The sequence below is a fragment of the Oncorhynchus tshawytscha genome, linkage group LG09 (assembly GCF_018296145.1).
Source record: "Oncorhynchus tshawytscha isolate Ot180627B linkage group LG09, Otsh_v2.0, whole genome shotgun sequence".
Lineage (NCBI taxonomy): Eukaryota > Metazoa > Chordata > Actinopteri > Salmoniformes > Salmonidae > Oncorhynchus > Oncorhynchus tshawytscha.
The window spans coordinates 13,021,579-13,047,570 of record NC_056437.1 but is presented as its reverse complement, the minus strand read 5'-3'; the positions used below and the strand labels follow the sequence as shown (position 1 = coordinate 13,047,570).

At 42.5% G+C, this 25,992-nt stretch overlaps 1 protein-coding gene across 9 annotated transcripts in view; it reads right to left on the bottom strand.

The window, feature by feature from the left end:
- strbp (spermatid perinuclear RNA binding protein) overlaps positions 1-24,331 on the bottom strand; it is a 179,900-nt gene extending 155,569 nt beyond the window's left edge. For 4 of the 9 annotated variants that reach the window (XM_042326554.1, XM_042326548.1, XM_042326556.1 and 1 more), the window contains exon 1: positions 23,165-23,327. The gene's annotated coding sequence lies outside the window, so the exon portion shown is untranslated. Of the gene's footprint in view, positions 1-23,164; positions 23,328-24,128 lie in introns of those variants that run through there. The other 5 variants (XM_042326552.1, XM_042326553.1, XM_042326557.1 and 2 more) reach the window with 3 other exon arrangements.
- Positions 24,332-25,992: the final 1,661 nt, after the last annotated feature.

Here is a 25,992-nt window from a genome sequence, read left to right as displayed (position 1 = left end):
ACAAATCCTCTAATCCAAAAGTCCTGTGGTGTTGATGGTATCCTAAGTGAAATGATAAAAAAGACAAACCACAAATTCCAATTGGCTATACTTAAAACTTTTTAACATCATTCTCAGCTCTGGCATCTTCCCCAATATTTGGAACCAAGGACTGAACACCCAAAACATACAACATTATAAAATAAATGTAGACAAACAAAAAGTGTGAAGTGTAAAAATTGTCAAAAAATACAACATTTCTTTCCACGGGCCGTGGGGTGAGACACGGACGCAGCTTGGGCCCCACCCTCTTCTATATATATATATATATCAATGAATTGGCGAGGGCACTAGAACAGTCTGCAGCACCCGGCCTCACCCTACTAGAATCTGAAGTCAAATATCTACTGTTTGCTGATGATCTGATGCTTCTGTCCCCAACCTAGGAGGGCCTACAGCAGCACCTAGATCTTCTGCACAGATTCTGTCAGGCCTGGGCCCTGACAGTAAATCTCAGTAAGACAAAAATAATGGTCTTCCAAAAAAGGTCCAGTTGCCAGGACCACAAATACAAATTCCATCTAGACACCGTTGCTCTAGAGCACACTAAAAACTAGACGTAACTCGGCCTAAACATCAGCGCCACAGGTAAGTTCCACAAAACTGTGAACGATCTGAGAGACAAGGCAAGAAGGGCATTCTAAGCCATCAAAAGGAACATAAAATTCAACATACTAATTAAGATCTGGCTAAAAATACTTGAATCAGTCATAGAACCCATTGCCCTTTATGGTTGTGAGGTCTGGGGTCCGCTAACCAACCAAGAATTCACAAAATGGGACAAACACCAAATTGAGACTCTGCATGCAGAATTCTACAAACATATCCTCAGTGTACAATGTAAACACCAAATAATGGATGTAGAGCAGAATTAGGCCAATACCTGCTAATTATCAAAATCCAGAAAAGAGCCATTAAATTCTACAACCTCCTAGAAGGAATCGATTCTCAAACCTTCCATAACAAAGCCAATACCTACAGAGAGATGAACCTGGAGAAGAGTCTCCTTAGCAAGCTGGTCCTGGGGTTCTGTTCATAAACAAACCAGGACAGCAACATAATTAGACCAAATCATGAGAAAACAAAAAGATATGTGAGTGTAATGTTTACTGTTGATTACTTAGTTTATTTCACTTTTGTTTATGATCTATTTTTCTTGTTTTGGCAATGTAAACATATGTTTCCATGCCAATAAAGCCCTTCGAATTGAATTGAAAATTGAGAGAGAATTGAATTGGAGAGAGAGGAGAGACACACCCTCTCTCTCTGATGATTTATTATCTATTTAACTTGCTTTGGCAATGTAAACATATGTTTCCCATGCCAACACAGCCCTCTGAATTTAAATGAATTAAGAGAGAGAGAGAGAGAGTCGCTAGCTGATTGGTTTAACCTACTACAACTCCAGGACAACAGGTGACTCCAGGTTTTTCTTTAAAGAGATTAACAGGGACTAGCACTAAACAAAGTGAGGTTTATGTAATCTAGCGCATTCTGAGTATAGACCAATGATGTATATAAACCCTAAATTGCTGATGCTATGTATTGGCCAATGAGAGGCTTTGAAGCCACCGGTCGGCCATATTGGCACTCCCCATAAGAAGCAGTCCTCCATAGGAATGAATGGAATTCTATAGTACTCCATTTAAATGTTTCAACAACAAAATGACACGTATGAAAGTATTTGTTTATTGTAGTGGGGACGGTAACAATAGTAATCTAACAAAATATATACTTTTAAGGAAAATATATAATACAGTATTTTTTATATATATATATATATATATATATATATATATATATATATATATATATATATATATATATATATACACACACACACACACACACATACACACAGTACCAGTCAAAAGTTTGGACAAACATACTCATTCAAGGGTTTTTCTTTATTTTTACTATTTTCTACATTGTATAATAAAAGTGAAGACATCAAAACTACGAAATAACACACATGGAATAATGTAGTAACCAAAAAAAGTGTCTCAATTTGATGCTTGTCCCATTTTGTGAATTGTTGATTGGTGAACAGACCCCAGACCTCACAACCATAAAGGACAATGGGTTTTATAACAGATTCAAGTATTTTTAGCTGGATCCTAATTGTTATGTTGAATATTATGTTCCTTTTGATGGCATAGAATGCCCTTCTTGTCTCGTCTCTCAGATCGTTCACAGCTATATGGAAATTCGCTGTGGCCCTGATGTTTAGGCCGAGGTACGTATAGTTTTTTGTGTGCTCTAGGGCAAAGGTGTCTAGATGGAATTTGTATTTGTGGGGCTTGACAGCTTTGCAAACTCCTTGCTGAGAATGGAGACTAACAGATAATCACAACATTGCCCTAATCAGGCAGCTCTATTCACAGAACCAGGCTGGTGAAGACCTAAGGATCAAAATATTGTCAATAAATCACATAAGATCATAGATTGCAGTGTGCCAAGTCTTTTTAATGTTGCAGCTCCATCCAGAGATGTGCCAGTCACCTCACCTGGCCTGCAGAACCTGGCCCCATAAAGCATCTCAGTGTAGCAGTGTTGATCTAAGATCAGGTCCCCTCTGTCCATATAATCGCAATCATTATGATCTAAACTGATTCTACACCAGCACTCCTACTCTGAGACACCTTGGAATGGAGGGTTAATTCTGTTTTTGTTCTGAGATGACCCTTCTCTATATTAAAAAACAAGTTCCATTTCAGATAGAGATAAGAAAATAAACTCTACATAAGGAACAGGAGACAGGTAAATGTTGCAGTTGTTTTCCTATGGTAAGTAGAACTGACAAGAGAACATCTAAATGATGTGAGTTAAATGTATCCTTCATGATAACATCCCTGTTTTCCAGTAGTCTAGATATGACTACAATCGCCTGGAGACTAAGTGCATGATATAATACCGGTGCCACAGGAGACACAGAAGCAGGCTTTGCCAATTCAACTCTGATCGCCTGTATTAAAGGTGGGTGAAGCCAGAGCCAAGGAAACAGATGCAGATACACTACATGGCCATATGGACACCTGCTCCTCGAACATCTCATTCCAAAATAATGGGCATTAATATGGAGTTGATTGCCCTTTGCTGCTGTAACAGCCTCCACTCTTCTAGGAAGGCTTTCCACTAGATGTCAGAACATTGCTGCAGGAACTTCAGACACAAGCGCATTAGTGAGGTCGGGTACTGATGTTGGGCGATTAGGCCTGGCTCACAGTCGGCGTTCCAATCCACCCCCAAAGGTGTTCAATGGGATTGAGGCCTGGGCTCTGTGCAGGCCAGTCAAGTTCTTCCACACCAATCTCAACAAACCATTTCTGTATGGACCTTGCCTTGTGCACAGGGGCATTGTCATGGAAACAGGAAAGGGCCTTCCCCAAACTGCTACCACTAAGGTCGAAGCACAGAATTGTCTAGAATATAATTGTAGGCTGTAGTGTTAAGATTTCCCTTCACTTGAACTAAGGGGCCTAGACCGAACCATGAAAAACAACCACAGACCATTATTCCTCCTTCACCAAACTTTACAGTTGGCACTATGCATTCAGGCGGGTAGCGTTGTCCTGTCATCCGCTAATCCCAGATTCGTTTGTCGGACTGCCAGATGGTGAAGCGTGATTCATCATTCCAGAGAGCGCGTTTCCACTGCTCCAGAGTCCAATGGCAGCGAGCTTTACACCACAACAGCCAACGCTTGGCATTGAGCATGGTGATCTTAGGCTTGTGTGTGGCTGCTCGGCCATGGAAAACCATTTCATGAAGCTCCTGACAAACAGTTCTTGTGCTGACGTTGCTTCCAGGGGCAGTTTGGAACTTGGTAGTGCGTGTTAAAACCAAAGACAGACGATTTTAACGCACAACGCTCTTCAGCACTTGGCGATCCTATGACGATGCCACGTTGAAAGTCACTGAGCTCTTCAGTAAGGCCATTCTACTGCCAATGTTTGTCTATGGAGGTTGAGATTTATGGGGAGGCCAGCCCCCAGTCGTGGACAGAAGTTGGTAGCTAGCCTCCCGGCAGCTTGTGGCTAATGAAGATTGGATGCAGGTGAGCAAGTTGGCATGGTCACAGGTCTATGTCCATGTACGGAGTTCCTTGCTAATAGGCCACGTTCCAAAATGGGTGTCTGGTACCGTATATGGAGTTTCTGCTCCGGGACGCGTTTCAATATGAGTGTCTGTACCCATGTGTGGAGTTCCTGCTTCGGGCCAATATGAAAAGGATGTTTCCATATAAGGATTTCTGGCTGTGGCTGCATTCCAATACTGAGACTAGCCGATATATAGAAGTTCCTGCTGTGGATAGCTGTATCGTCTGAAGCTGTCCTCCTGAACTGCGTTATAAACGACACTAAATATAGTACCAAACATTCGATTTGGACGAAACATATTCCAACCAATCCCAAAAAGTATCAAAAGCCACACACAGACCCCCCACACCAATCCAACCAGTATATAATATCAGTTCCCTATGACAAACAGTAAGAAGCTACGGCTTGGAGTATTGCGTTTCCATACTATGTAATGCATTCACTGTGAATCTGGTGATGTTTTGTTTCCCCGGTTCAGAGAAATTAGTAATGACATCACTTGCATTATTCACCATGAAGTAGTACGAAAGTACCTAGTTTTGACCACTAGATGCCAATGTTCCTGCTATACCGCCACACTCTTTTATCCATTTTGCTGGTCTCTTGTGTTTATTATATAAATCACAACAATTCCTTTGCAACTTTGGGTAGAAAAACAATACATTCGGCTCATGATGAAAATACATCCTCACAATTTAATCCAGTCTTCCATGAAAGTAATTAAGTTTGTCATTTTACGCTTAATCTGTGGGTGAACAAGCAAACCACCAGCATGTCACACACCACTTTGAGCTGGAAGCAGTATGCATTTTGAAAACATATACTTAATTGTTTGAAACCAGAACGTTTTACTGCATGTAAAATCAGACCAGATCCATGGAGGCAATCAATTGTCTTTATCAAATCAAATTTTATTTGTCACATACACATGGTTAGCAGATGTTAATGCGAGTGTAGCGAAATGCTTGTGCTTCTAGTTCCGACAATGCAGTAATAACGAACAAGTAATCTAACTAACAATTCCAAAAAAACTGTCTTATACACAGTGTAAGGGGATAAAGAATATGTACATAACGATATATGAATGAGTGATGGTACAGAGCAGCATAGGCAAGATACAGTAGATGATATCGAGTACAGTATATACATATGAGATGAGTATGTAAACCAGGTGGCATAGTTAAAGTGGCTAGTGATACATGTATTACATAAGGATGCAGTCGATGATATAGAGTACAGTATCTACGTATGCATATGAGATGAATAATGTAGGGTAAGTAACATTATATAAGGTAGCATTGTTTAAAGTGGCTAGTGATATATTTACATCATTTCCCATCAATTCCCATTAATAAAGTGGCTGGAGTAGAGTCAGTGTCATTGACAGTGTGTTGGCAGTAGCCACTCAATGTTAGTGGTGGCTGTTTAACAGTCTGATGGCCTTGAGATAGAAGCTGTTTTTCAGTCTCTCGGTCCCAGCTTTGATGCACCTGTACTGACCTCGCCTTCTGGATGACAGCGGGGTGAACAGGCAGTGGCTCGGGTGGTTGATGTCCTTGATGATCTTTATGGCCTTCCTGTTTGCATCGGGTGGTGTAGGTGTCCTGGAGGGCAGGTAGTTTGCCCCCCCGGTGATGCGTTGTGCAGACCTCACTACCCTCTGGAGAGCCTTACGGTTGAGGGCAGTGCAGTTGCCATACCAGGCGGTGATACAGCCCGCCAGGATGCTCTCGATTGTGCATCTGTAGAAGTTTGTGAGTGCTTTTGGTGACAAGCCAAATTTCTTCAGCCTCCTGAGGTTGAAGAGGCGCTGCCTCTATCAATTATTCAATTATCAATTTTCTTGCCCAGTAGGTAAAGGCATAATCCTAGTCATATTAGCAACCCATGCTAGTTGTTGCATATTAGATCTCCCATCTTTATACATTTCTAAGGGATATTTTCAACTCGGTCACATGAAACAGCTCACATGTACGGTGCGTTTTTGACAACAGTGTTTTCCAGCGAACTGCATTACGGAACTAACGTTCACGCGTAGCCTACTGCCTTGTGCGCATTGCTGCGCTCATAAGGTGAAGAAATAATACTTTATCAACATTTTAAGATAAAATGTTCTGATCCGTTGCATCAGACTCATTCATTTTTCAAGATTTGTTTATGTAGCCTAGGCCAACTTGACATGAATTTGGGATATATCGTCTCACAACTGTCACAGAGTCTGTTTGAAATAGACTTTTTCTTTTCTCAACAAGCTGACCAATCAACTTTTTAACAATGGGGGATAGTAGATTGACATAGGCTAGTGATTTAGCTGTTCGTTACTCATCTTGTTGGCCATACACCCCCACCGTACACACCTCCCCTGACCCCCCCAGTCACCGTGCACACCTCCCCTGACCCCCCCAGTCACCGTGCACACCCTCCCTGACCCCCCCAGTCACCGTGCACACCACCCCTGACCCCCCAGTCACCGTGCACACCACCCCTGACCCCCCAGTCACCGTGCACACCTCCCCTGACCCCCCAGTCACCGTGCACACCACCCCTGACCCCCCAGTCACCGTCATGGCATTAAGCCTAATTCCAACCTTACAAAATACACAACAAAAGAACTACAATTAGCTACGGAAATTTGACGATCCTGCATTTCGTTCTCAATTTATAAATTGGTCTATACTTGCTCCAGGGGGAGGGAGGGAGGGTGCTCCATTGGTTGGCACAGGGTCAAATCCTGAGGATTTATGGAAGTGAGAAATGAGGGATGGATATGCAGCTGGAGGTTTCCTCAGAAGAGCCTGGGATACTTCCAATTACACAACAGCCTTAAGGGCTTATAGTGCTGCTGGCTGCTGGCTGCTGGCTGCTGTGCTGTGAGGAATGACCCCTGGAAGGAATGGGGTTAGGGGTTAGGGAAAATACGATTTTGAATGGAAATCAATTGTTTGGTCCCCACAAGGATAGTAAAACAAATGTGTGTGTACCAGGAGGGCTTATTTTTTCATTATCTGAATCACATTTCAAAGCCAAAACATGTATACTGAACAAAAATATAAATGTAATATAGAACAATTTCAAAGATTTAACTGAGTTACAGTTCATCGAAGAACCCCCCTTCTTAAATTATCCCACAGGTGAAGAAGTCGGATGTGGGGGTCCTGGACTCACATGGTCTGCGGTTGTTGGGCCGGTTGGACGTACTACCAAATTCTCTAAAACGACGTTGGAGGTCGGCTTATGGTAGAGAAATTAACATTCAGTTCTCTGGCAACAGCTCTGTTGGACATTCCTGCAGTCAGCATGCCAATTTGGACACTCCCTAAAACTTTTAGACATCTGTGGCATTGTGTTGTGTGGCAAAACTGCACATTTTTGCCACAAGGGGCACCTGTGTAATGATCATGCTGTTTAATCAGCTTCTTGATATGCCACACCTGTCACGTAGATGGATTATCTTGGTAAAGGAGAAATGCTCACTAACAGGGATGTAAACTAATTTGTGCACAAACAAAGCTTTTTGTGCGTATGGAACATTTCTGGGATCTTTTATTTCAGAGGGGGGGGCAACAATTTAAATGTTGCATTTATATGTGTGTTCTGTATAGTGACACCAGGCCAAATAGCCAAATACGTTGTGCGGTAACACAGGTCATTAACCAGACCTAAATGCTCTGCCACACGTGACCATATTTACCCTGTTCACCTGTGGACTTGGCAGGGCTTTGGGATGTTAGACATGGAGGCAAGACTATAATACTAAATTCACACAGGTCTCATTTGATAGACATTGGTGGTGATGCATCACGCAAGGCAAGAGAGAGACGACTCCATATGTCCGTCTGCCTTCATTACTTCCACACTTTGCAAAAGGATTTGAATAGATCCTAATTGTCTCGCGTGTACACGCACACGCACGTATGCACAGACACAGTTCAATTTACAGCCCAGACAAAAGAGCTGCCTGCTTCAGTCTGTTTATACAGTAGCTTACAGTTGACGCAAATAATCTTACAACGAGACGGAGAAAACATGAAATAATTCCCTGACGAGATGTTAAGTAGGCAGAGAGAGCAGAGCGGCGGCCGGTCGGCTGGTGCTCGTCTTCTCAGGGTAAGCGTGAGGGATGCTGTCTGTCAGTCACGTGTCTACTGGAGCGACACTGACAGCTAGGCTGTTTCTCCGCCTGAGATCTCTAGAGAAATGTGACTGACTTGCCAGCTGCTGTTGAGCCCAGAGGTTCTGGCTAGACTAGAACCCTGTCTAACCTATTTGCCTTTGACATACACATCAACATGTTCAGAACAACAAGTGTCAAGTTCTGATATGGGTGCAATAGCCTCTGGGTTGGCAGAATGTAAAGCTTAGGGCCGGGAATTACCAGGGACCTCAGAATACAATATCACGATACCGGAGTGGGGAGGACCAGCTATGGGTTTCACTGTCACACTATTTCAATGATGGAGGATGAGGCTCAGGCTCAGTGTGCATCCTTAATAGGGCTCCCGAGTGGCGCAGCGGTCTAAGGCACTGCATCTCAGTGCCAGAGGCATCACTACAGACCCTGGTTCGATTCCAGGCTGTATCACAACTGTCCGTGAATGGGAGTCCCATAGGGCGGCACACAATTGTTCAGGGTTTGGCCAGGGTAGGCCCTCATTGTAATACATTTTCCTCATCAATCTACACACAATACCCCATAACGACAAAGTGAAAACACGGTTTAGATTTTTTTTTACAAAAAAAAGAATTAAATGAAATAATAATAATAATAATAATAATAATAATATGTATTTACATAAGTATTCAGACCGTTATGAGACTCGAAATTGAGCTCAGGTGCATCCTGTTACCATTGATCAACCTTGAGATGTTTCTACAGATTGATTGGTGTCCACCTGTGGTAAATTCAATTGATTGGGCATGGTTTGGAAAGACGCACACCGATCTATATAAGGTCGCACAGATGACAGTGCATGTCAGAGCAAAAACCAAGCCATGAAGTTGAAGGAATTGTCCGTAGAGCTCCGAGACAGGATTGTTTTGAGGCATAGATCTGGGGAAGGGTACCAAAACATTTCTGCAGCATTGAAGGTCCCCAAAAACACAGTGGCCTCCATCATTCTTAAATGCAAGAAAATTGGAACCTCCAAGACTCTTCCTACAGCTGGCCACCCGGCCAAACTGAACAATCGGAGGAGAAGGGCCTTGGTCAGGGAGGTGACCAAGAACCCATGGTCACTCTGACAGAGCTCTAGAGTTCCTCTGTGGAGATGGGAGAACCTTCCAGAAGGACAACCATCTCTGCAGCACTCCACCAATCAGACCTTCATGGTAGAGTGGCCAGATGGAAGCCACTCCTCAGTAAAAGGCACATGACAGCCCGCTTGAAATTTGTCAAAAGGCACCTAAAGGACTCTCAGACCATTAGAAACAAGATTCTCTGGTATGATGAAACCAAGATTTAACTCTTTGCCCTGAATGCCAAGCGTCACGTCTGGAGGAAACCAGGCACCACTCACCTGGCCAATACCATCTCTACGGTGAAGGATGGTGGTGGCAGCATCATGATGTGGGAATGTTTTTCAGCAATAGGGACTGGGAGACAAGTTAGGATCAAGGGAAAGATGAACGGAGCAAAGTACAGAGAGATCCTTGATGAAAACCTGCTCCAGAGCACTCAGGACCTCAGACTGGGGCAAAGGTTCACCTTCCAACAGGACAACCACCCTAAACACACCACCCTAAACACACAGCCAAGACAACAAAGGAGTGTCTTCAAGTCTCTCGATGCCCTTGAGTGACCCAGCCAGAGGCCGGACTTGAACCCGATCAAACATCCCTGGAGAGACCTGAAAATAGCTTTGCAGCAACACTCCCTATCCAGCCTGACAGAGCTTGAGAGGATCTGCAGGGAATAATGGGATAAACTCCCCAAATACAGGTGCCAAGCTTGTAGAGTCATACCCAAGAAGACTAGATGCTGTAAAAGATGCCAAAGGTGCTTCAACAAAGTACTTAGTAAAGGGTCTGAATACTTATGTAAATGTAATATTTCATTTTTATATATATACATACACACACACACACACACACACACACACACACACACACACACACACCTAAAAACCTGTTTTTGCCTTATCATTATGGGGTATTGTGTGTAGATTCATGAGGGGAAAAAACTATTTAATACATTTTAGAATAAGGCTGTAATGTATCAAAATGTGGAAAAAGTGAAGAGGTCTGATTACTTTCCGAAGGCACTGCAGGTGATTATCATCCCAGTCTGGTCTCAGACTAGACATAACATAGTAAATGTAAATACGGAACCCTCAAATTACTATGATATGTTATGTCTACCAACCCAAAGGTTGCGAATTTGAATCTCATCGTGGACAACTTCAGCATATTAGCAACATTTCAACTACTTACTACTTTGTTGATACTTTGCATCTACTTAGCATGTTAAACTACTCTGATTTATACTATACTGAACAAAAAAATAAATGCAACATGTAAAGTGTTGCTCCCATGTTTCATGAGCTGAAATAAAAGATCCCAGTAATTTTCCATACGCACAAAAAGCCTACTTCTTTCAAATTTTGTGCAGAAATTGGTTTACATCCGAGTCATACTAATAATGCTACAAATTAAGTCACTCTCTGACTTTGCTAAAACACTTTATTAACTTTCATTCAAGGATAACACTTTTAATTGGTCAAGTTTAGTAAGCTACAGAGACAGATAGCAGTGTTCGCTTTGTTTCCCCTTTATCTCCCGTATGTGTGTGTGCGCGTGCACACGCCAGTACATGTGTTATGACCTCCCATGGTCCATCTTCTCCACTCTACCTTGTACAGGATGCCTTACATGGCCATTCCTATCCATGCCTCACTCTGCCTGGTTATGCTCCAGTTTCTGACTGCTGTAGCATATTCTGTGTCCCAAATGGCAACCTATCCGACACATAGTGCACTACACTTGCCCAGGTCCATGTCAAAAGTAGTGCACTATATCGGGAGCCATTTGGGAAGAACATGTGTATATATTTTTTGTTTATTTAACCAGGTAAGTTGACTGAGAACACGTTCTCATTTACAGTAACGACCTGGGGAATAGTTACAGGGAGATGAATGAGCCAATTGGAAGCTGGGGATGATTAGGTGACCGTGATGGTTTGATGGCCAGAATGGGAATTTAGCCAGGACACCGGGGTTAACACCCCTAATCTTACGATAAGTGCCATGGGATCTTTTAGTGACCACAGAGAGTCAGGACACCCGTTTAACTTCCCATCTGAAAGACAGCACCCTACCCACGGCAATGTCCCCATTCACTGCCCTGGGGAATTGGGAGAAAAAAAATTTGACCAAAGAGTGCCTCCTACTGGCCCTCCAACACAACTTCCAGCAGCATCTGGCCTCTCATCCAGGACCAACCCTGCTTAGCTTCAGAGGCAAGTCAGCAGTGGGTTGCAGGGTGGTATGCTGTTGGCAGGGTGGTATGCTGTTGGCAGGGTGGTATACTGCTGGCAACTCCGTTTCCGCTGCCTTACTGCGTGGCTCTGCTCAGCACTCTGCTCACTACTGTCAGCTTCTCCCACTATTATACAACCCATTTACAGCATCACAGAACAGAAGCTTTGTTTCCACTGGCCTCACACAGACACAGGCATGCATGGGCAAACACACACACACACACACACACACACACACACACACACACACAGTATGCAAACGTGTGTTAGTGCTACAGCGATAGGTGAAGGCTATCAGCTGATGTCTGTTACCATGTCCTTACCTACTTATTAATGTAAAAGGTTTTATTGATTTACGCAGATCCCAACAGCACACATGAATTTAATATTTCTCTAAATCCAGTTGGCTGGACCACTGGAGGTTTAGTAAAATACCCTAGAATTGGCCCAAACCCTGCTGGCTACAAACTGTCCAATAAACAGAATATGGAAATGTGCAGAAAGCAGAATTCGCGTCGGAGATTCTTCAGGCACGTGCGCACAAACACACACCAGGGTTTCTTTTACCCAGTAATTGCTGAATTTTGATGGAAAATACGATACATAAAATTGTCCGGCAGAAGAAAAAGATCCCATTTCAAAATAAACGTCACAACATCCGCCGAAGTTGGTGCCTCTCCTTGTTCGGGCGGCGGTCGACGTCACCGGTTTTCTAGACGCCGTTTCATTGTCCATTTGTTTTGTCTTTATTGTACACACCTGGTTTCCATGACATTATTATTTATTCCCTATTTAACCCTCTCGTTCCCACATGGTTTTGTGCGTGTTTGTTCTGTGTTTAGCAGTCGATACTATTTTGTGAGCTGGATTGTTTTCCCTGCGTGGAATTTATTTTGTCGTCGTCTTGAGTAAAAGTCCGTTATTACTCATCCTCTGTGTCCTGCGCCTGACTCCGTCCCACCTGCTGCACATCGACCCTTTACAATAAAACTGTTTTGCCCATTCATTGATACCAGTATATGGTTGATGTATACTGCCCCCAGGTCTGCTCCCAGATGGTGAAGGTAGGAAACACCTCCACTTTGCTGATCCTCAACACAGGGGCCCCACAAGGATGTGTGCTCAGCCCCCTCCTGTGCTCCATGACTGCGTGGCCACGCACGCCTTCAACTCAATCATCAAGATTGCAGACGACACAACAGTAGTAGGCTTGATGACCAACAAGACAGCCTACAGAGAGGAGGCGAGGGCCCTGGTGGAGTGGTGCCCGGAAAATAACCTCTCCCTCAATGTCACCAAAACGAATGAGATGATGGTGGACTTCAGGAAACAGCAGAGGGAGCATACCCCTATCCACAGACGGGACTGGATTGGAGAAGGCGAAAGATTAGTTCCTCGGCGTACACATCACTGACAATCTGAAATGGTCCACCCACACAGACAGTGTGGTGAAGAAGGCGCAACAGCACCTCTTCAACCTCAGGAGGCTGAAGAAATTTGTCTCTGTCCCTAACACGGAACCAAAACAGTCTGCGCACGTGCTCCATCGTGCACAAATGTATTTTGTCCCCCCACACCAAACACGACACGCAGGTTAAAATATCAAAACAAACTCTGAACCAACTACATTAATTCGGGAGCAGGTTGAAAAGCATTAAGCATGTATGGCAATGTAGCTAGCTAGCTTGCACATGCTTGCTAATTTGTCCTGGGATATAAACATTGAGTTGTTATTTTACCTGAAATGCACAAGGTCCTCTACTCCGACAATTAATCCACACATAAAACGGTCAACCGAATCGTTTCTAGTCATCTCTCCTCCTTCCAGGCTTTTTCATCTTCGAACTTATATGGTGATTGGCATCTAAACTTTCATAGTATTACCACGGCGACTGGCAAAACAGTTAAGTCTTTCAATCACCCACGTAGGTATAACCAATGAGAAGATGGCACGTGGGTACCTGCTTCTATAAACCAATGAGGAGATGGGAGAGGCAGGACTTGCAGCGTGATCTACGTCAGAAATAAGAATCACTTCTATTTTAGCCCTTGGCAACGCAGACGCTCGTTGGCGCGCGCCGGCAGTGTGGGTGCAATAATTGAATAACAACAAAATGTATTTTGCAACACTTGCGCACACGCGACGTGTCCGTTTTGGTCAGCATGTAAGACCCTCACAAACTTTTACAGATGCACAAATGAGAGCATCCTGACGGGCTGTATCACTGTCTGGTATGGCAACTGCACCCCCGGCAACCGCAGGGCTCTCCAGAGGGTGGTGCAGTCTGCCCAACGCATCACCGGGGGCACACCTAGAGACTGAAAAACCGCTTCTATCTCAAGGCCATCAGACTGTTAAATAGCCATGACTAGCCAGCTACCACCCAGTTACTCAACCCTGCACCTTAGAGGCAGCTGCCTTATATACATTGACATGGAATCACTGTCCACTTTAATAATGAAACACTAGTCACCTTAATAATGTTTACATACTGCTTTGCTCATTTCATATGTATATACTATTCTATTCTGCTGTATTTTAGTCTATGCCACTCCAACATTGCTCGATCTAATATTGATATATTTCTTAACATGTGTGTATTGATGTGAATTGTTAGATACTACTGCACTGTTGGAGCTAGGAACACAAGCATTTCGCTACACCCGACATAACATCTGCTAAAAATGTGTATGTGACCAATAACATTTGATTTAAATATGTGAAACCTGAACATTTTACTTACCTTCCATCAAAGCAGCCTAGCCTAAATCAATTTCTATAAATGTGTATGTGACCAATAACATTTGATTTCATTTTGTGAAACCTGAACATTTGACCTACCTTCCATCAAAGCAGCCTAGCCTAAATCAATTTCTATAAATGTGGTGGAAATTATTTTATAAAGACTTCCATATGCATTGAAATAAGTAGCCTATTTATCTCCTGTTGTATTGGTTTTCAAATCAACTTTATTTCATTGTCCAGTAGCCAAAGGCATAATCCTAGTCATATTAGCAACCCATGCTAATTGTTGACAATCCTAGTCATATTAGCAACCCATGCTAATTGTTGACAATCCTAGTCATATTAGCAACCCATGCTAGTTGTTGACAATCCTAGTCATATTAGCAACCCATGCTAATTGTTGACAATCCTAGTCATATTAGCAACCCATGCTAATTGTTGACAATCCTAGTCATATTAGCAACCCATGCTAGTTGTTGACAATCCTAGTCATATTAGCAACCCATGCTAGTTGTTGACAATCCTAGTCATATTAGCAACCCATGCTAATTGTTGACAATCCTAGTCATATTAGCAACCCATGCTAATTGTTGACAATCCTAGTCATATTAGCAACCCATGCTAGTTGTTGACAATCCTAGTCATATTAGCAACCCATGCTAGTTGTTGACAATCCTAGTCATATTAGCAACCCATGCTAATTGTTGACAATCTAGTCATATTAGCAACCCATGCTAGTTGTTGACAATCCTAGTCATATTAGCAACCCATGCTAGTTGTTGACAATCCTAGTCATATTAGCAACCCATGCTAGTTGTTGACAATCCTAGTCATATTAGCAACCCATGCTAATTGTTGACAATCCTAGTCATATTAGCAACCCATGCTAGTTGTTGACAATCCTAGTCATATTAGCAACCCATGCTAATTGTTGCATCTTTAGATCTCCCATCTTTCTAAATTTCAAATTGATATTTTCATCTGTCACATGAACCAGCTCGCGTGTGCGGTGTAAGAGAAAAAAACATTAAAGAAGAAAGAGCTAAACTATGATATCGTCACATTATAAGCGCAGCAAGCGCAACATGCGCACAAGGCAGTAGGCTACGCGCAAATGTTCGTTCCGTAATGCAATTTGCGGAAAACACTTGTCTAAAGGGCACTGCACATGTGAGCTGTTTCATGTGACAGAGATGAAAATATCAGTTAGAAATTTAGGAGAGGAGATGTAATGGGCTACTTTATGTATTTATGTATTAAAAAGTTTGGGTTTAAAACAATTACGTTTATGTTTTCAAAATGAATACGGCCTCCAGTTCATTGCAAAGTGGTGTGTGACGTGCTCATGAAGCCTGTTTTCAGTTGTCGTTTGATGGGAACTCAGAACACTGATTTATGCAAATGAACCTATAGACCAATAAGCATGACCAGTCAAATACATTTACATCGACTGGTATTTCCATCAAAGAAAAGGCTAAAATGCATTATTTCACAATATGACTTTTTTTGGTTCTTTTTACTCATTGGATTCTTTGGGGGGGGAGGAGCCGGCAATTACCGGTTAACAGGGTCCTGTAAATTAAAATGCTGCTGGTCAAATGTCTGGCGCCACATTTTCCTAATGGAAACCCTGACACACAAGCGCACACACACAGCCTCAGGGAGGATACTGACCTGGCCTTCAGCTCTTAAAAGAGCTGTTTAGAATCTTCCTGCTCTTAGCAATAAAAAGGGCCAGCCTGGCTAAAACCTGCTGACTCAGTGATGCTCTCTCTCTTAACCTCACAAACAGACACACCTATTCTCCAGCCTTCACTTCACTCTTCTCCATCTGACTGCATCCATACACAAGAGAAGAAAAAATGTTTGTGTCATGCAAAAAAAATACAACAAACAATATAACGTCTGATCTTCCCGACTGGCCAGAGAACAATGGCTACGATGCTTTTCAGTTTCAGACAGTTTCTGCTGACCAACCTCAGGAGAGAAAGAAGAAGCAGACAGACCTTAACTGCCATGGCCTGGACACAGAGGGAAAAACCTCATATTCACTCCCGCCGTTCACATTTCCTATCACCTCTGCATGGAATGCAGGAATAGATCCAATCAGTAGGAAGAAGAAGACACGGAGCAATTGTGAGAGATGCAGAGAGAGAGGGAAGGAAAAGGGAGAAAGAGAAGAGAGGGGGGAGATTGAGAGAAGAGGGAGAGAGAGAAAGGAGAGATAGAGAGAGAAATAGTAGGGAGAGAGAGAAAGAGATGCAGAGAAAGAGGGAGAGAGAGAGAGAGAGAGATGGGTGAGAGAGTAGGGAGAAGGAGAAGAGAGAGAAAGAGAAAAGGGAGAGCGAGAAGAGAGTGAAGGTAGGAGAGAGTAGAGAGAGTGACAGAAGGGAGAGAGCGAACGAGCGAGACAGAAGTATATCCAATGTATGACAACATTAGAGATAATTGCCACAGATCTGCAAGCACAGCAGCTAAATTTGTGGGCCGTTGTCATGAGAAAAGGGCAGCAAGTGGAGCACAGACAACATTGTAAATACAACATATTAGTGATGCACCGATGACATTTTTGGCCAATACCGATATTTTCCTTGACAAAAAAACTGATACCGATAACCAATATTTAACATTTTAGCAGTCTTTTAAGCATTCTAGTACAAGTAAATATTTAACACACACACACACACGGACGCAGCGGTCTAATGCACAGCATCTCAGTGCAAGCGGCGTCACTACAGTCCCTGGTTCGAATCCAGGCTGTATCACATCCGGCCATGATTGGGAGTCCCATAGGGCGGCGCACAATTGGCCCGGCGTTGTCCGGGCCGTCATTGTAAATAAGAATTTGTTCTTAACTGACTTGCCTAGTTAAATAAAGGTCACACACAGACCAAAAAGTTATTTTGTTGGCATTTACGTATGTCCCCATTACCAGTAAAACATCATCAAAACCTATTTCTTTCAAAAACCCACTTGCTGTGCTGTGTCGTTGTTCAGCCGCTTCATTCTCAACCAGGACTTCTATGGAACGCAGTCTGGGTCTTTGTGTGTCAAAAAAGATACACGTCAAATAACACTATTTGGCGTGTCAAATAACATAATCTGTTCCAGTAGCTACAGTTAGCTAGGTGTCATCATCTAAAATAACCCTCATTTATAAAACAGTTCTTATTTGATTAATGTGGTCAGGACCATCTATGTGAAGCTAGCCACAATAAGGATTAGCCACAATTGTGGACTTTGCAGTTAGCCTTCAAAATAAAAGTATGGAATAATTATACTATTTGTATTAATTTGCATCACTGTCAATGACACTTTTATTTTGATGGAAAACTGCAAATTCCACTATTGTGCCCAATTCTTATTGTGGCTAGGGTCACAACACATAACCCTCTTCGGTCGAGCCTCAGTAGCCAGATGAAGCTAGCTGGCTGCTTATAACATTAGCTTTTGGGCAACAGGGTTAAGTAGCTATTTATTTTCTTGAACTGAAGTTCAATTTCAATAGGAGAACAACAAGTGGCAACCTAGCTAATACTTACTCACAAGGATTCCTAAATCATTGCTAAGAATAATGAAAATGACTGCAGTTTCTACTGGTCATTGTTTTCAGGCTGGTTGTATTGGTGCTAGCTAGATACTAAATTAAAGCGAACTACCCCAGAAGTTGCGGTCGAACAAATGATGCTTTATTATCTACGCGGTATTGTAAACACATTGTTCGTGTCCGGGGTTTGCTTGTTTGCAGAATTTTATGTACAGCTTTGACAGTGTTACTGTATCTTTTAGGACACGCAAAGACCCAAACGGCATTACATAGTATGTATGTCGTGAAGCTAATAGCAGTGATGCTATTACTGTGTAACTCCGGTCGGGCAACATCTGAAAAATAGCGCACTTGGTAGTGACCAGTCGGCGAAAGCCAACTTCACCCACGACAGAGAATGGTTGATTGTCAAGGGCAATGAATTCCATTATCTTGGTGTTAATGGATTTCGCCTTTGAGTTGTCTCATTGAAATTGTCTTACTCTTTCAAATGACTGCTGGACGTGGTGACTGCTCGATCCACACAGCAGACATTGTGGGCAAGGTGAGGAATGCTGTGTTGCACGTGTAGCGCAACATTTGAAGTGGCGTTATTATGTCACGTACCTACATTATAGAGGTATGCACAGCAGCTTTGACATCTGTTTTTAACATCGCCGTTAAACTAGACATCGGTCGATACCGATGTTGGCATTTTTTAGCTAATATCGTCCGATTCCGATATGTTCACCAATATATCGTGCATATCCTACACCTATATTTATCTGTTTATTTATTTTCCCATTTATACTTCAACTATTTGCACACTGTACATAGACAATAATAACATTTGAAATGTATATATTCTTTTAAAACTTTTGTGAGTATAATGTTTACTGATGGTTTATTTCCCTTGTTTATTGTCTATATTCCATTTGTTTTGGCAATGTAAAAAAATGTCCCATGCCAATAAAGCCCTTTGAATTGAGAGACAGAAGGAAGAGAGAGAATTGAGAAAGGCCGCCGGAGACAGACCTGGCTCTCAAGAGAAGACAGGCTATGTGCACACTGCCCACAAAATGTGGAAATTGAGCTGCACTTTCTAACCTCCTGACAAATGTATGAGCATATTAGAGACACATATTTCCCTCCAATTGCAGACACACATACCCAATTTTGATAAAATACCATATCTTTTGGATGAAATAACAGCGTGCCGTCACAACAGCAAGAAAAGGGCAACCAGTGAAGAACAAACACCATTGTAAATTCAACCCATATTTATGTTTATTTACTATCCCTTTTGTAATTTAACTATTTGCAAATAAGACATTTGAAATGTCTTTATTCTTTTGGAACGTTTGTAAGTGTAATGTTTGCTGTTAATTTCACCTTTGTTTATTATCTATTTCACTTGCTTCGGTAATGTAAACATATGTTTCCCATGCCCATAGAGCCCTTAAAATGAAATTGAATTGAGAAAGAGAAGAGAGAGAGACTCACATACAGTGGGGTAAAAAAGTATTTAGTCAGCCACCAATTGTGCAAGTTCTCCCACTTAAAAAGATGAGGCCTGTAATTTTCATCATAGGTACACTTCAACTATGACAGACAAAATGAGGGGGAAAAATCCAGAAAATCACATTGTAGGATTTTTAATGAATTTATTTGCAAATTGTGGTGGAAAATAAGTATTTGGTCACCTACAAACAAGCAAGATTTCTGGCTCTCACAGACCTGTATTGTAGACCTGCACCAGGCTGGAAACCAGACAGAATCTGCAATAGGTAAGCAGCTTGGTTTGAAGAAATCAACTGTGGGAGTAATTATTAGGAAATAGAAGACATACAAGACCACTGATAATCTCCCTAGATCTGGGGCTCCACGCAAGATCTCACCCTGTGGGGTCAAAATGATCACAAGAACGGTGAGCAAAAATCCCAGAACCACACGGGGGGACCTAGTGAATGACCTGCAGAGAGCTGGGACCAAAGTAACAGAGCCTACCATCAGTAACACACTACGCCGCCAGGGACTCAAATCCTGCAGTGCCAGACGTGTCCCCCTGCTTAAGCCAGTACATGTCCAGGCCCGTCTGAAGTATGCTAGAGAGCATTTGGATGAACCAGAAGAAGATTGGGAGAATGTCATATGGTCAGATGAAACCAAAATAGAACTTTTGGGTAAAAACTCAACTAGTCGTGTTTGGAGGACAAAGAATGCTGAGTTGCATCCAAAGAACACCATACCTACTGTGAATCATGGGGTGGAAACATCATGCTTTGGGGCTGTTTTTCTGCAAAGGGACCAGGACGACTGATCCGTGTAAAGGAAAGAATGAATGGGGCCATGTATCGTGAGATTTTGAGTAAAAACCTCCTTCCATCAGCAAGGGCATTGAAGATGAAACGTGGCTGGGTCTTTCAGCATGACAATGATCCCAAACACATCGCCCGGGCAACGAAGGAGTGGCTTCGTAAGAATCATTTCAAGGTCCTGGAGTGGCCCAGCCAGTCTCCAGATCTCAACCCCATAGAGAATCTTTGGAGGGAGTTGAAAGTCTGTGTTTCCCAGCAACAGCCCCAAAACATCACTGCTCTAGAGGAGATCTGCATGGAGGAATGGGCCAAAATACCAGCAACAGTGTGTGAAAACCTTGTGAAGACTTACAGAAAAGGTTTGACCTCTGTCATTGCCAACAAAGGGTATATAACAAAGTATTGAGATAAACTTTTGTTATTGACCAAATACTTATTTTCCACCATAATTTGCAAATTAATTCATTAAAAATCCTACAATGTGATTTTCTGGAGAAAAAAACATCCCATTTTGTCTGTCATAGTTGAAGTATACCTATGATGATAATTACAGGCCTCTCATCTTTTTAAGTGGGAGAACTTGCACAATTGGTGGCTGACTAAATACTTTTTTGCCCCACTGTACATCTCAGTCACATCAAGAGTGACTGAGGAAAATGATCCTTTTCCATCTATTAGGAAAACCTGCATACAGAACACATACAGTATGCCTACAAACACACACAAGGCTGAGTTCTCCATAGTAAAAACTGCTTTTAAAGTCTAAATGTGTGTGTGTGTGTCCCATAAATCACATTGACTCCAACATCTAGTCCAGGGTCAACATAAATTATATTAATGGAAGATAAGCCAATACCAAGAGTCATCCAATCACCTCTCTGTATCCACGGCAATGACAACTGAAACTGTATGGTGCTGTACTCCCCTTTTAATAATGACAACTGAAACTGTATGGTGCTGTACTCCCCTTTTAATAATGACAACTGAAACTGTATGGTGCTGTACTCCCCTTTTAATAATGACAACTGAAACTGTATGGTGCTGTACTCCCCTTTTAATAATGACAACTGAAACTGTATGGTGCTGTATATGAGAGGAGCGCTGCTGTATATGAGAGGAGCGCTGCTGTACTCCCCTTTTAATAATGACAACTGCTGGCCGTTTATTGAGCTCATAGGATGGGTAAACAGTTACACACTGTATATTCTAAATTCTATGAGTGTCTTCACATTTTCTCTGACTGTTTATCAAGCCCACGGGAGTCCATAGTAGAGTAGTGTTACATTATGTGGTGATTGTGAACTGGAAAACAGGGTGTTCTCTATTCTAACTGTGCAGTGAATTCACACATTTTTCTGACCACAGCTTCCTCTTCACCAACAGAAATAACATAAAAACCTGATTGCATTCAAGATAAAGGTATTTGTATGCGTCTGGTCACTGTAATTTTCTCTCGTAAAAATAACATTCCCCAAGTGAGAACCACTTGGCCAGAAATCTCTGCAGTGTATGAACTAAGCATCATACACACATCCCACGGGGCACTCAATAGGAGAAAACAAAAAGGCCATGGAGTCATCCGAGTGGCAGTAAATGTGACAGAGGGTCTTTCTAAAGTGACAAAGCTCTGAACTTTAACCTTTACCCCATGGGAACACACCATCTCTCGCTCTATTCAGATGGCCATTGGAGTCCACTCCAGCACCAAAACCTGCTCATTTGTGACACTTGAAAAAGCAGGTAGGTTGGAAGAAGCTACATGTAAGCATATTGCCCAATATTTCAAATCTGTCATTCTGTACCTTTACATAACAAATTCAATCAGATTCAATTAAAAAAAAAAAAACATTTTGGCACCACACATCTATGCCCACAAACTATTTGCTATTTCTGCCAGCAAAAAGAGCCATTTCGAGCCATATGCGGAGCATTACGCTAAACTCACACTCGCTTGCTTGCACACACACACACACACACACACACACAGACACACACAGCAATGAGGAAGAGATGAGGGACACAAACCTCAATGAGGAAATAAGCCCCAGTGTTTTTCTCTTTGTTCCCAGACACTCATGTTGGAGTTTCACAGAGAACATGGCAATGAAACTGTGAAACCATGACAATAAAGCAACATACTAGTTTGTTTACTTTAGACCTCGATTTGTTTACTCGAGTATTGCTTACAGACATCAGAAAGAGCGCAGAGCACAGTCAAAACAGCAAAACCAGAAGTAAAACATTTCAAATACATTTCCCAAGACACGCCACAAACACAATGCATTCATTTTAACAATTTCTAGTACTAATTTTGATAACGATTCATTTAAAATTGTTATAGGTTATGAAGCAAATGCTGACAGTTTAGTGTTGATATGATTTAGCCATAGTAGTACTAGCTACTAGCCTAAACACTCCTCTTAATAGCCTATTCACTGCGGAAGTACTGACACCTGCTCCAGTAGGTGATGTTATAACACCGTCTATTGATGGCTGCTTTTGTGAGCAAACAAATATTCACATGTATATGAAGTTACTCGTGTCAAAAAGGTGACAAATGGATTAGTCGGTCCTATAGAAATTACTCGTCCAAACAGCACAGGTGGTGAAAACATCGACGTATAGCGAGTGAGTATATCATTTGCTTTGGCTAGTTTGCTTGATAGTCAAAAAAGTTATTTGTTCGTAATTTACATTTACCATTAGAGTTTATTAAATTAGCAACAATGTACCAATTCACAAAACAGTATATTTTCCTTAGTTGTCTAGAACAATTACACAGTTGTTACAAAGTTAGCTAGCTACAACAGACACACCGACACAGGTCCCGGTGACCCTACACGCCACTCCGTCGAGAGTTCGAGCTTGCTACAGACCGGAGCCCACAACAGCCGCAAGCTGAATGACTACTTTATCCCCGAACAAAACGGGTTCGATGTCAAATATATGCTGACTACTTACGGTTGAAGTGTTTACTGAAGTGGGAAAAGATATCCAAACACACGTTGGTTGATAACAGGCACCGTTCTGATCGCTGGTAGGACCAAAAACCAAGTGCCGACGTTCAGCGACAGAGCTCGCACGTTTGACACCAGCACGACCCGCCTGCTCGTTTCTTTCTTGCACGAAATTCAAAGATGAATGGTAACTGCGCATGCGTGGACAGGATCAGTTGATTATGAGCGCTGAGAGAGCCAGCACTGGGTATACTGACAGGATGGGTAGACAGTGGCATGGTGCACGGAGATCAAAACATCAAGCTGAACTATATCACAGCCATATAAACTACTAGAAATAACATGTCTATGCATTTACTTGGTAAATGTGTAGTAAGAGCTGCACTATTCACATTAACACATAGGATATTGATTAAGACAAACTTAATACGGGGACTTCAATTACTGCCCTGTGGCATTTGTATGGGAACATTCTTTTTTGATAAATAAAAAGTTTATTTTGTGCAAGAAATGTCTCATTTCAGGCTATTTGTGTCTCCATTCAAAATGAGCATTGATTTATTCCAGCCACACAGTCTAATAAATAATTTAAGTGGGTTATAGCAGCCTGCCTCGCTGCACCAACAAATAGACTATTCTCACAATAGCAGGGGCGTCAAATTAAATGATAGGATAAAGTTCAATTAGCATACTTGAATTCAATGGTTCGGAGAGGTTTCAGAGGTGGGATTACGAGGCTGTGTTAACTATCAATACTTTATGACGCTTGATTGAGGAGCATAGCAAGTCCCACGGTACCGTTGCCTAATAGCCTACAATGCCTGTGCTAGCGATGTTCGTTCTTTGGATCGGAATTCACTATGCCCGCTTGTAGCCTAACAAAAATCACAGCGACAACAACCAACCGCTGACCATTCCGACCGCATGCACAAAACGGCAGCATAAATGTGTGATGATAAATCAATTACCGTAATAGCTTGGTTTCAGTCCCCGCCCGGTACCTTTAGCCTACTTCCAGTTAAATGTGCGTTCCCCTGCTCCTCGAGCTGCCTGTCCCCAAATCACTCAGACAGCGGCTTTGTTCACGTGGTAATGTGTGCTTTTCCTAATTGGAGGACCAGGACTCGCTGAAACTGCCATTGCCCCCTTCCTCTCCGCACCTGTTCAGCCTAGCAGGACGATTGACAGATGGAAACAGCAAACTCGGTAATAATACCGTTACCAGCTGAGCCCACTGTATAGGAGCCGCTCTATATGAAGGGCTACAGTGAATAGTATGTAACTTGACTTTAGCGCATTGCCTGGTGAAGGAGGAAGCTTGGTGAGGGGGCGAATCGTTTGGGACGCTATAAAAAAAATGTCTCACTATCCATGTATATTACTGCGACACTATGACAGAGAAGCCTGCTGTGAGGCCAGGACAAAAGGGATGCTACAGCAACGCTTTTTGTGTATAAGGAAACCTATTATGCTCCCACACAAGCACCACTTTTCAAGGTTCATATTACATCAGATATTACACTATATAATATAATGAAATAAACAACCCATAAAAATTAATCCAACCCCAACCCCTAACCACACCCACACAACCACACACACACACACACACACACACACACACACACACACACACACACACACACACACACACACAGAACAGACAGGAGGAGACAGAAAGGCTCTTTAAACAGGCTTCTGAGGGACATTTGAGTGTAGACAAATACTACAGTTGCAGGAGTAGTTACAGGAACCGTTTCACAGTGGGGTGTGACTCTTCAGGCCCCACTTCAGGCATGCAGCACAGCACTCTGGTCTGTCTGGTCTGGTCTCTCCTGTGGAACAGCATACCTAAGATATACACACAGTAGTCTACACACACCCACACACAGGCACAGTGCACACTGTGTCCTTTCTCTTTTACAAAAACATTTGACACGCAATAATTGCACTTTTATTACACAGTAGGCTACACACACACACACACACCGGACGAGCGTGCGCACACACACACAGGCACACAGGCCTACACACACGGACGAGCACACACACACATGGACGAGGGCACACACACACACCCACAGACGAGCGCACTCACACACACACAAGCGCACTCACACATTTTTTTTAAATACTTTGCATTCATGTACTTTCTCTTTTACAAAAACATAATTTGCATGCATACCCTTTCCCCTTTCTCTTTTACAAAATCATACTACACACAGAGACATGTATACTAGTCTAGAACAAGATCATACTACACACAGAGACATGTATACTAGTCTAGAACAAAATCATACTACACACAGAGACATGTATACTAGTCTAGAACAAAATCATACTACACACAAAGGCCTGTATACTAATCTAGAACAAAATCATACTTCACACAGAGGCATATATACTAGTCTAGAACAGTCTGTCACATTTTACACTCAATAACTGCTCTTATATTGTCCTCTAATACATATTAACCCACTACTTGTGACCACAGTGTGTTAACATTTGTTTGTAAATTGTAATTTTATTCGGGTACCTTTTCATTTGCCATCTGCAGTACCTGTGGTTCCTAGCCCACGCTGTGGTTGACACGTAGGTCGGTTGGTTAGTCTATTAAAAGCACCAGACGCCAGTAACACTCCTCACCACTCTCCTGCTCCTCTGTCCACCTCCTGTTCACATAGGAAGTGTGTTTCCCAAATAGCACCCAACAGTACGCAGTACACTACTTCTGACCAGGGACCATAGGTTGTGCATTATATAGGGAATAATGTGCCATAGAGGACGCAGCCATAGAGGACGCAGCCATAGAGACTGCAGCCATAGAGGTCG